This window comes from Coenobita brevimanus, chromosome 112 (genome assembly GCF_032717465.1).
Source record: "Coenobita brevimanus isolate Jiangsu-jjx chromosome 112, ASM3271746v2, whole genome shotgun sequence".
In the NCBI taxonomy this organism is placed as follows: domain Eukaryota; kingdom Metazoa; phylum Arthropoda; class Malacostraca; order Decapoda; family Coenobitidae; genus Coenobita; species Coenobita brevimanus.
The window spans coordinates 12651852-12664541 of NC_137065.1; the positions used below are offsets into that span (position 1 = coordinate 12651852).

General features: G+C 37.8%; 1 pseudogene; it reads right to left on the reverse strand.

Annotated features, from left to right (window-relative positions):
- Window positions 1-10485: 10485 nt before the first annotated feature.
- On the reverse strand, window positions 10486-11240 carry LOC145418003 (cytochrome c oxidase subunit 3 pseudogene; annotated as a pseudogene).
- Window positions 11241-12690: the final 1450 nt, after the last annotated feature.

Here is a 12690-nt window from a genome sequence, read left to right on the forward strand (position 1 = left end):
ACGTACCTCAGGAAAACAAGCAAGAAAACAACAATGATTACAAAAAGAAATTAAGGTCATATACCAAACAATCGAACATAGGTGCAACTGTTCCAATCAAATCTACAGTACATCATTTACGAGAATTAAATATCGATTTAAACTCCTTCTATAAATGAAATAAGAATCAACCGTAACGCACATCATCACTATCATCAACCACAGCATGACCATATTTGGAAATTAATAGATTTTTTTTTTTTTTTTCGGTAGGTTACGATGAAGGGACTTTTGCTATGGATTCTCCTCTACATAGTGTTACGGAACAGAGAAAGATAATGTACACTTTAAGTGAGAATGCTAAAAATCACTACTGTCCCGTAAAGTTCCAGGTTAAAACAAAAGAGTTAGGTAAAATTACAGGTTAAAGTTTAATGCTCAAACTAACAACAAAACATTCAGGACTCATAAGGATAATGTAATGGCAAATAAACAGGTTAAATATATGGTTAACTGCAATAGCCTCTATTAACACGAAATTAGCAAGAGTAAATTTATCTAAGTCAGCCCTGATGAAATGAAAATACACCGGGTAATGCTCAGTTAATGCAAGATAAATTATTACAGATACAAAATATTATTAATGATGACTGACGTAAAGAACCTTTACATAAATTACAAAAAACTTCACTAGGCCTACAAATTAAACTTATGCTACACAGTACAAGAAAAAATGCAACAACACTTATACTCAAATTACACACAGCTGCTAGATCTTTGGAGATTTCTTGAGCACTCACAATAATAATAACTGTGGAGGGGAGGACAGAGATGTGAACAAAATGAGGAGCAGATCTAAGTGGCAATGATGCAGAGACTGAGCTCATTATATAGGGGCCGGCAGAGCTTGATACAACTTGTAAGAAGGACGCGCAAATGAAGCCATGGGGACAAAGAGCTGAAAATCCTACTCTGAACAACAGAAAGGACGACTTACTCTACTATAACGGTAGAAGGGGGGAACTGAGGCAGAACATGCTCGTGATCAAACAGGCAGCACACTGTACGTAAGAATTACACAAAGGATGATGAAATCATAGGCTATGTAACACCTCCCCACAAAGAAAAAGAAATTTACAAAGGAAATTTCTTATTACTCTAAAACAATCTGTCTAAAGTCTAGATAAGCAATCTGCAATAACATTTTCTTTCCCCTTGACATGTTGTATGTCTAATGAATACTCCTGAAGAAGTAGACTCCATCTTGTCAATCTCTGATTTTTATCTTTAAACTTACTAAGGAATTTCAGTGGGTTATGATCGGTATAAATGACTATGGGGTCAAAACCAGAACACAAATAAAATGAAAAATGCTGTAAACCCAAAATCAAGGCCAAAAGCTCTTTCTCAATAGTTGAGTAGTTCTTTTGAGGTGGAGTGAACTTCTTACTATAATAAGATACAGGGTGTTCAATACCCTGATCATCCTCTTGCAGCAAAACAGCCCCAGCTCCTGTATCACTTGCATCAACAGACATCTTAAAAGGCTTAGCAAAATATGGAGTAGCGAGCACTGGCTGACTTAATAGAATAGCTTTAAGTTTGTTGAAAGAGGATTCACAGTTATCGGTCCAGACAAATTTAACTCCCTTTTTCAGTAGGTCTGTAAGTGGTGATACAAGAATAGAAAAGTTAAGAACAAATCTCCTGTAATAACCTACCATTCCCAAAAATCTTTGTAGCTCTTTCCTACTTTTAGGTCTGGGAAGATCACTTATAACCTGAACCTTAGCTGCTGGTGGTGCAACATGTCCATCACCAATTACATACCCAAGGTACTGAACTTTAGCTTGACCAAACTCACACTTTCATAAATTAGCTACAAGATAAGCATGAACTAAACGGTCAAGAAATTTACTGACATGGCATAGGTGATCTTTCCAGTTGTCACTGAACATTAATACATCATCAATATAAACAACACACCCTGCCAAACCCTCTGTTACAACATTCATGAGCTTCTGAAATGTGGCTGGTGCATTCTTCATACCATATGGCATTACCGAACATGCAAAAGTCTTTCCTAGTGTTACAAAACATGAGATCTCCCTAGCACGTTCAGTCATAGGTACTTGCCAGTATCCCTTTAACAAATCAAACTTACTTATGTACCTAGCCTTTCCGATCTTGTCTATGCAATCTTCCACGCGAGGGAGAGGGTAAGTGTCTGTTTTGGTTATCTGATTAACACGTCTGTAGTCGATGCAAAGCCGCTGTGACCCACCTGGCTTAGGGACTAGAGTGACAGGAGAACTCCACTCGCTCTGACAGGGCTCAATCATCTTGTGGTCCAACAGGTAGCCAAGCTCCTTCTGGATGAGAGGAACTTTCACTGGGTTCACACGGTAAGGAGGCAATTTAATTGGCTTTGCGTCTCCAACATCGACATCATGCATCAACACAGTGGTTCTTCCTGGAGTAGCACGGAACACTTCCGGGTACTCCTGCAGTAATGCCGAAAACTCCTGCCTTTCCTTGGGAGGTAGATGAGAAAGCTTAGTCTGGAGATCATTCATGATATCAGGATTCTTCCCCAAACTATCACTCAGGCTCATACTGCATGGGAGAGCTTCACTTGCAGACTCGGGTGGAACAGCTACAGTGCAGACTGGATTATTTTCGTCCCACCTGTGATATAACTTTAGCATGTTGATGTGACATAGTTGCTTGTTCTTTCTACGATCTGGTGTGGCGATGACATAGTTGACATCACTGAGTTTCTTCTCCACGAAAAAAGGACCACTAAACTTGGCTTGAAGAGGTTGCCCATGCACTGGTAGCAGAATCAAAACCTGATCTGGCTGAAAGTGGCGTAACCTGGACTTCTTATCATACCAAGTCTTCATCTTCTCCTGAGCAGCTCCCAAATTCTCTCTCGCCAGCTGTAAAGCAGTGGACAGCCGTTCTTTGAACTTCATCACATACTCCAGCAGGTTGACGTCATCTTCCTCCGACATCCAGCATTCCTTGAGTAACTTAAGGGGTCCTCTTACTTCATGGCCAAACAGTAGTTCAAAAGGTGAGAAGCCCAGTGATTCATTTGGAGATTCTCTTGCAGCAAACACAACGAATGGAAAACCTTTATCCCAGTCTTTCTGATGTTCGAAACAGTATTTCCTGAACATCGATTTGAGTGTTTGATGATATCTCTCCAACGCTCCTTGGGTCTGGGGATGGTAAGCTGAAGACGTGATCTGGGTGATGCCCAACTCTTTCAGAGACTGCTTGAAAACGTTTGACATGAAATTACTTCCCCGGTCTGACTGTACCTCCTTGGGCAGACCAAACTTTGTGAAGAACCCTAGCATTTCCTTAACCACGTTCTTTGCTGAGATGTTTCTAAGTGGAATGGCTTCAGGATAACGAGTAGCCATATCAATCATGGTCAACACATAAGAAAATCCTGAAGAAGTCTTAGGAAGAGGGCCCACAATATCCACCAACACACGGGTGAAAGGCGCCTCAAAAGGAGGAATGGGAACTAGAGGTGCAACCTTTTCGGTCTGATTACACTTCCCCACAACTTGACAGGTGTGACAAGACTTACAATACCAGGAAACATCCCTGAAGATACGTGGCCAGTAGAAGTGTTTCAAAATGCGTTCCACAGTCTTCCTCACTCCAAGGTGTCCTGCCAAACTGGAATCATGAGCCACTCTAATGATATCCTGCCTACAAACACGAGGGATGACAACTTGATGTACAACCTCCCATTCACAGTCGGCTGATGCTGTTGGGGGTCTCCACTTCCTCATAAGTACTCCTGACTTTACATAATAACAAGTAGAAGCACCGGCTGACTCTTCTTCACTGTAAGCAGAGTTAGCTAGACCTTTCAACTCAGGGTCAGCAACCTGCAACTCAACCAACTCTTGACGTGACAAATTATCAACACTATGGGGTACTGCCTCATCTGGTGAGTGGTCCAAATTAGCAAGAAAAGTGTCAGCTAGGATAACATCATCATCATCATTATCCTCTAAATCACCAGTGACTTTAGACTTAGCCCTAGTGACAGCACATGCAGGGAACACATCAGGGACATCACAATCCTGGGACACAGCCACTGGCTCACTAGACAGCTGAGGAGCTGGACACACTTGACTTCCACCAATATCATTTCCAAGTAAGAAAGTTACACCTGACATTGGGAGTGTCTCAACCAACCCAACCATAACGGAACCATTAACAAAACCAGACTCTAAATTCACTCTGCACAGAGGGACAGAGAAGTAATTATTCCCTACACCTTGTAAGATTACAGTTTCATCAGAGGAATTAACATTAGAGCCTAGAACACTGGTCAGCATAAGGGATTGGCAAGCACCTGTATCACGATATATTTGAACTGATTTCCTGTCATTACTGTCCAGAGGACTGACAAAACCATCAGACAGGAAATTAGCACATGAACTCTTGAGAGTGTCACCCACGTTACTGCTCAAAAGAGGAGCTCCATCATGAGAATTTAAGTTACCCCTCAAAGCATGTTCAGTTAACTCAGTTAAAGAATTCTGGGAACTCTCAAGAGTGGACACTAGACCAATTGACTGAATATTTAAAGACTCCTTTTTGTTCACATCACGCTGTCTCCTGAAACATTTCTCCGTAGTATGACCAAGCTTACTACAATAAGTACATTTACTTTTCTGAAATCTAGAGGTGAAGCTGGTATTTACTTCCTGAGAAACATCATCTTTATTCTCTTTCCTGTTACCTGTACTCTGAGTAGAGGCAACGTACTTACTCTCAGCTTTCCCTTTTTCTCTAGAATATCTCTTGTGAGTGAGAACATATTCATCAGCTAAAACTGCAGCATCAGACAAATTATCTATTCTTTTATCATCAAGATTTAGGCTTACATCTTTATAAATACACCTCTTGAAGTCCTCCAGCAAAATCATCTGCTTAAATTTACCAAAATCAGAATCCAGATTCTTAGAATTTAACCACTGCTCTAACGGATCTTCTTTGATTTTTGCATACTTAACATGTGATTGCTTATCTTGCTTATAAGTTGTCCTAAATTTTACTCTACAGGCTTCAGGAACAAGCTCATAGGCCTTAAGAATCAAGCTCTTAACTACATCATAATTATCAGATTGATCCTGAGGCAAAGATGCATAAGTTACTTGAGCTTTGCCGGTGAGAACACTCTGAAGGAGTACTGGCCAATACTCCTTGGGCCAATTAAAACCTGTAGCTACCCTCTCAAACAACTGAAAATACTTTGTTAAATCAGATTCATTAAAAGGAGGGACAAGTTTAACATTTTTAGCCACATCAAAATCATCAGAGCAAGATGATCCAGTTCCACCTTGTTTCATGCGATACTCATGGTCTGCCTGAATCCTAGCAAGTTCAATTTGTGCCTGAGCCTGTACCTGTGCCTCTTGAATACGAGCATTTGCCTGAAATTCAGCCTCCTTAACACAGGCCTCCTTAGCCTGAGACTCAGCCTCCTTAGCACGTGCTTGAAATTCAGCTTCCTTCACACGAGACTCCGCCTCCTTAGCACGAGCCTCCTGCAGGGCTAGCTGTAACTTAGCTAATTCAATTTGCGTTTGCTCATTTGGAGGAGTTACATTAAACAAGCTCTTATTAATCATGCCAACAATTTGATCTTTAGAATGATGAGAGTGAATTGCAATTCCCAATTGTTGAGCAACAAGCTTAAGTTCATTCTTTGTTCTGTTTTCTACATCCAACACTGTTTGCACATTTGACAAAAAATCTTTGGCTTCATCAAGTGTAGTAATAGTAGACATCATGAATAAATCAGTCACAAAATATCAAACAATATCCTTATGATAATATCCTGAATATCCTGATAAGAGGTCGCCAAATTTATGTTACGGAACAGAGAAAGATAATGTACACTTTAAGTGAGAATGCTGAAAATCACTACTGTCCCGTAAAGTTCCAGGTTCAAAACAAAAGAGTTAGGTAAAATTACAAGTTAAAGTTTAATGCTCAAACTAACAACAAAACATTCAGGACTCATAAGGATAATGTAATGGCAAATAAACAGGTTACATATATGGTTAACTGCAATAGCCTCTATTAACACGAAATTAGCAAGAGTAAATTTATCTAAGGCAGCCCTGATAAAATGAAAATACACCGGGTAATGCTCAGTTAATGCAAGATAAATTATTACAGATACAAAATATTATTAATGATGACTGACGTAATGAACCTTTACATAAATTACAAAAAACTTCACTAGGCCTACAAATTAAACTTATGCTATACAGTACAAGAAAAAATGCAACAACACTTATACTCAAATTGCACACAGCTGCTAGATCTTTGGAGATTTCTTGAGAACTCACAATAATAATAACTGTACAGGGGAGGACAGAGATGTGAACAAAATGAGGAGCAGACCTAAGTGGCAATGATGCAGAGACTGAGCTCATTATATAGGGGCCGGCAGAGCTTGATACAACATATAAGAAGGACGCGCAAATGAAGCCATGGGGACAAAGAGCTGAAAATCCTACTCTGAACAACAGAAAGGATGACTTACTCTACTATAACGGTAGGAGGGGGGAACTGAGGCAGAACACGCTCGTGATCAAACAGGCAGCACACTGTACGTTAGAATTACACAAAGGATGATGAAATCATAGGCTATGTAACAATAGCAAGAGGATATGCGCACTTAGACCCCCAACACATAGTACGACAAGGATGCCTCATAGCTCCAACGGCCACGACTACAATCGTTAAGGACGTCATGAGTACTGAAATAAGTCTAGATTACTTGTATGAATTACCTACTTATCTAGACAGACTTGCGACGCAGATGCGAACTCTGGACTTCATGATAGGAAATTATGTTTCACAAGCACATAACACCAAGGAAGTGAATGAAATGGTAAAGTTAGCGAAATGGAAACTAGAACAGGCAAAGTCAACTATGCCCATCATGATCCAAGATCTCCCATCTTATGGAACAGAGGTACTGAGCGACAGGAACAACATCACACGTACTCGCCAAAAGCGCGGTTTGTTCGACCTGGGTGGCGCAGTTCTTGGAAACATCTTTGGATTGGCTACAGAGGATGACCTTAAAGAAATAAACAACAAATTTAATAAGATAGCTCAGGTACTAACATACCAAGATAAATTCATCACAGGTCAGAACTCAGCAATGAAGACAATTGTGAAAAATCTGAAAGAAGCAGAAAACATAGCTCTCGAGAATGTAGATAAAATAAATGAAATGGAGGGAAACGTTACACTTTTCCAACACTTCTCCATCATCACAGAACAAATTGACACGATTCTCCTACAATTAGAGAACACTAGAGATCGTTTCAGGTCACTTATGCAAGGAATTTCGAATGCTGGTGATGGCAAGATCACAATTAACTTACTCCCAGTTCATGAGCTACGTCAGATAGTTAGTCAAGGCATACATAAACATAAATTGAAGCCGTTGTTTCGCAGTAGGGAATTCATGCAATATTACCCATATTTAGAAGCAACACTAACACCAACATCAGTAGTAGTTCATGTACCATCCATCACTGAAGACCTGTTCACAGTATACCAAATACACCCCTTCCCCTATTAAAATAACAACACTTTGGTCATCATCAACATCAACACAGACACCGAACTCATCATGGTCTCCAAGAGACGGGACATTGTCACTTTCGCAAGTGAATCAACGATTGAACGAAAGTGCCGCACATCCTTACATGCTGTTCATCTTTGTCCTGCGAACATTTTCACGTTTCAGCCTACTATTAGCCCCTTGTGAAATGGCTATCATCAGAAATGACAATATTCATCATCATTGCAACTTCACTTCTGCTCCAGATAAACTTGTACACCATCAACGTATTGGACACTCACAGTTTTTTTATTGCCCTCATAACACACCAGTTTACATAGTCTGTCCAGATATATCACCATCTCATACATCAGCCTCAGGATTATACATAGCACCAGACTACTGTGCGGTATTTACACCAGCCATGTCTACTTTATCCACCATCAATCACTACGCCATTCACAATCATACACACAAACATTTCCACCCACTGCCTGATACGAACTTAAACATGAGCACAAGTATTAAGTTGAGTTCACCTAAGTTTGAAACTAGGCACCTGATCAATGAAACAATGAAGCCCTGAGAAGATTTGAGTTTGAGTATGTTCAACCCATATTTTGTGTATAGCCCAGCACCTACTGTCTTTATAATCTTCTGCATTGTAGTTGCAGTACTGCTGTTCGCAATGCACAGAATGCATGCAAGAATTGCTAATTTGGAGTCATTATTTAGTGGGGGGAGAGTTAACATCCAAGTTAACCCCCCTGAATGAAGTGTACATATTTTGTATATAGTATTAATTATATATATATATATATATATATATATATATATATATATATATATATACATATATATATATATAAAACCATTATCTTTAAATGATATATTAATAACTCTTACCATAATCTTAATTTTAAACTATTTTTTTTTTCTTGCATGTATGCATTTCACTACAATAACCCAAGTACATACTGTATTACAGTTAAATAATTTACTTTAATGCATTTATTCAAATATATATACAACTTGTTTAAAATGTAATATTACTGAATAATCACTATTTACTATAAATATTATATTATACAATATTCATACAATTATGTTACTTTTACAATATTATGTATTTCACTTAATTAGCTTATAAGTTCATTATAATGTGTATATAATAATTATGTATTAATATGTTATGACTATTAACTGTCGATGGTACGCCATTTTCGCGTGACTGAGCATATATTAGGACTCCATATTATAATTACAAATCATAATAGATAGATAGATAAATAGATAGATAGACAGCTCTATGCGAGCCTGGGAATGGGAAATGATCTTGCAAGTTACACTGAGGAAAAGCTGACGACAGACTAGGAAGTAGGAGTCAGGAGATGATGCAGTTAGTTGGTCAGCGATCACCAGGTGAACACACATACACACATACTGACACACAGGCTTCTAGAACTTTCCAATCACAAGGAACACACGTGATACGTCTCCTGTTTCACCAGACTTTAGGAAAGAGAGCTCAGAAGGAAGCTAGCCATAGAACAGACAGGTCGCAGGGAGAAGGGCTTAGCAACTTGAGAGAGAGAGAGAGAGAGAGAGAGAGAGAGAGAGAGAGAGCGAGACAGGGAGACAGGAACTCTGCTCAACTCACTCGTGAGTGAGAGACTTGTTAATATTTCCAAGACAAATAAAAATAGTCCCATACTATTCTTTACCTCTCCTGTCATTGCACGACAAATGGGAAAGAAGATTATCTACTTACAAAGCTACTCAAGTATAACAACCGCTCGTCCACAAGTCTAATATATATATAACTCCACTACAAGTAACTACAAAGTCTTTATGACAGTATATGTATAAACCTAGCAAATCTAGCATAATGCGGAACCCCCTTCTTGGCTGGATTCTATTCTAAAGACCTCATTCTAGAAGTTGTTTTTATAAGATGAATCAGTACTGCAATTTTATTCCTTTATATCTTCGCAAATATATTAACAATATGTTACACCTTCCGCTTAATTTTCTACTCTATAACCGGAGAATTTAACTTGCCAGATTTAGATATATTGACGACTCATCTTCTATCATAACTTCTCTTATGCTAGCCCTTAGAAGAGGAGCCATTCTTAGTGGAGCTCTATTATCTTGATTAATTTTTCCTGAATCCTACATCATTTGCCTTTCTCCCCTTATAAAAAATCTAGTATTAACAATCAGAATCCTCGGGGGCTTGATAGGCTACCTACTCAACATCATAAACGTGAACTTTAAGTTAGTCACTCAATTTTTACCCACTAGTAGTATTTTGAGGTTCTATATGATTCCTACCCTTCCTTTCCACCTTTAACCTATCCAAATCTAGCCTTAACTTAGGCCAAAACTACTCTAAAATAATTGATAAAGGATGATCCGAAATTGGAGGAGGTCAAGGAATCTTCCAGACATTAATAAACTCATCTAAACTTCATCAAATAGTTAATGATAGAAAATTTAAATCTTTCATAAAATTTTTTCTAGTTCTAACTCTCATACTTTCATTTTTTAATATTTACTTTTATAATTTATTTGTAGAATATCTCGTTGAAGTTGCGAAAGAAATGAATTCATCTAAAAGTGCTTAGCTTCTAAAAAAATATTTTAACTATACAGCGAAAATGTATCGTGTTACACGTACACCATAGAAGCTCTTCTCTTGATAGGAAGGTTACTTCAATTCAATCATTAACAGTAATTAGCCTCTCCTTTGGCTTCTATCAAAATTAGAGACTACATAGTCAAAGCTTAGGCCGAAACTAAGTGCAAAACTTCGCTCTCTAATCTACCTACTTACTTTACCCTCCTTATCAATAAATAAAATAATAAAGAAAAAATCAAACTACATCAACAAAATGCCAATACCATGCAGCGGCCTCAAAGCCAAAATGATTAGTTGGAGAAAAATGACACATATAAAGACGATACAAACATACTATTAAAAGTAGTACCAATGATTAGGCTACATGAAGACCATGAAAACCTGTCGCTACAAAAAAACAAGATCCAAAAACCGAATCGGCAATAGTAAACGGAGGTTCAAAATATTCGAAAGCCTGAAGAGCTGTAAAATAGACACCTAAAAACACAGTAATACCAAGACTCTGAAGAGCCTCGTTATGATTAGATCCCATGATAGCGTGATGAGCTCAAGTTACTGTAGCTCCTGAAGACAGAAGAATAATAGTATTTAAAAGAGGAATTTGAAATGGATTAAACGGAACGATTCCCTTAGGCGGCCAAGTTATACCAATTTCCACAGCTGGTGCCAAGCTTCAATGAAAAAAGGCCCAGAAAAACGAAAAAAGAAAAACACTTCCGATACAATAAACAAAATAATTCCCCACCGTAACCCAGCAACTACCACTCTAGTATGTAATCCTTGGTAAGTTTTTTCACGTACTACATCTCGTCACCACTGAATTATAGTCAAGATAACAGCAACAAACCTTAAAATAGGAAGATCTATATTAAATTGATGAAATCACTTAACTATCCCAGTAGTCAGTATTATTGCTCTAATTGACCCAGTTAAAGGCCACGGTCTTTTGTCTACCAGAAGATAAGCATGATGTCCATGTGATGATGCCATTAGTTAATTTCTCTTGCCAAAAAAGTCCTTAAAACAGCAAAAACATATGATTGAAGAACTGCAACAGCAAATTCAAGTAAAAGAAGTAAAATTTGAGCAACAAATAAAAGAATAAAAAAATATGAAGTCAATGAAGGACCAGTCCCCCCTAAAAGAGCTAACACAAAATGGTCGGCCATCATATTAGCCATTAACCAAACCGCCAAAGTCCCAGGTCGAATAATATTCCTAATACTTTCAATTAATAAAATGAAAGGTATTAAAGCCACGGGCGTCCCCTGAGGGACCAAATGAGCAAGCATATGCTGAGTATGGTTGAACCAACCATAAATTATAAAGGTTAATCAAAGAGGAAGAGCTAACCCCAAAGTCATAACTAAATGCCTAGATCTCGTAAAAACATAAGGCAAAAGACCTAAAAAATTATTAAAAACAATAAACGAAAATAGAGACATAAAAATAATGGTTCTTCTTTCTTGTCTAGGCCCAAGAATATTTTTAAACTCTTGATGCAAAGCCATGTTTGACTTATATCATACAACAACCATTGAGAAGGAGAAACCTAATACATATAAGGCAAAAATATATATATATATATATATATATATATATATATATATATATATATATATATATATATATATATATATATATATATATATATATATATATATATATATATATATATATATATATATATATATTGTTACATAGCCTATGATTTCATCATCCTTTGTATAATTCTAACGTACAGTATGCTGCATGTTTGATCACGATTCGCCTCGTGGCTTCCATAGTGACCAAGCTTCCGTGTTCTACCTCACTCCCCCCTTCTCCTCCCTTAGAGTAAGTCATTCCTTCTGTTATTCAGAGCAGGAGTGTCAACTCTTTGTCCCCTATGGCTTCATTTGCGCGTCCTTCTTACAAGTTGTATCAAGCTCTGCCGGCCCCTATATAATGAGCTCAGTCTCTGCATTAATGGCCACTTAGATCTACTCCTCATTTTGGTCACATCTCTCTCCTCCCCTGTACAGTAGTTATTATTTTTGTGAGTGCTCAGGAAGTCTCCAATCATCTAGCTGCTGTGTACGAGTAATTTGAGTATAAGTGTTATTACATTTTTTTCTTGTACTGTATAGCATAAGGTGTTGGTTCGTGGGCCTGGTGAGGATTTTGTGATTAATGTAAAGTTTTACTGTCAGCCAGTAGTAATAATATTTTGTATCTGTAATAATATATCTTGCTTTAACTGAGCATTATCCGGTTTTCTCATTTTATCAGGGCTGACTTAGATAAATTTACTCTTGCTAATTTCGTGTTAATAGAGGCTATTGCAGTTAACCGTATATTTAACCTGTTTTTTGCCATTACATTATCCTTACGAGTCCTGAATGTTTAGTTGTTAGTTTGAGCATTAAACTTTAACTTGTAATTTTACCTAACTCTTTTG